A 312-nucleotide genomic window follows, 5' to 3' on the forward strand; every position below is an offset into this window, starting at 1 on the left:
AAAAGCATTTATTCTTGCCAGTCATTTGGTCCACGTAATGTATAGGTTTGGTGGGACACAACTATACCATGCACAGTCAAGCCTACTCTATGTTGTGTGAGCTAGAGACTTGTATGCTTGTTTTGCCCTGAATCCAGTCATTGAGGAGGTACATTCTGATAAAGTAGGCTTAAAATCTCTAATCAGTTTCATTTACAGAAAGATCAGCCATGTTTTCCATTCTTCTAATTTTCCCCTAGAACAATTGACTGTACGCCTTGTCTGGTGTGTAGTTTGAAATGGCATGGATAGAATCAGATGTCATTGGATTGC

General features: G+C 39.4%; 1 protein-coding gene across 1 annotated transcript in view; it reads left to right on the top strand.

The window, feature by feature from the left end:
* Positions 1-312, top strand: part of LOC119585427 (THO complex subunit 5 homolog) — a 24,124-nt gene that overhangs the window by 13,869 nt on the left and 9,943 nt on the right.

The sequence above is a fragment of the Penaeus monodon genome, chromosome 19 (assembly GCF_015228065.2).
Source record: "Penaeus monodon isolate SGIC_2016 chromosome 19, NSTDA_Pmon_1, whole genome shotgun sequence".
In the NCBI taxonomy this organism is placed as follows: domain Eukaryota; kingdom Metazoa; phylum Arthropoda; class Malacostraca; order Decapoda; family Penaeidae; genus Penaeus; species Penaeus monodon.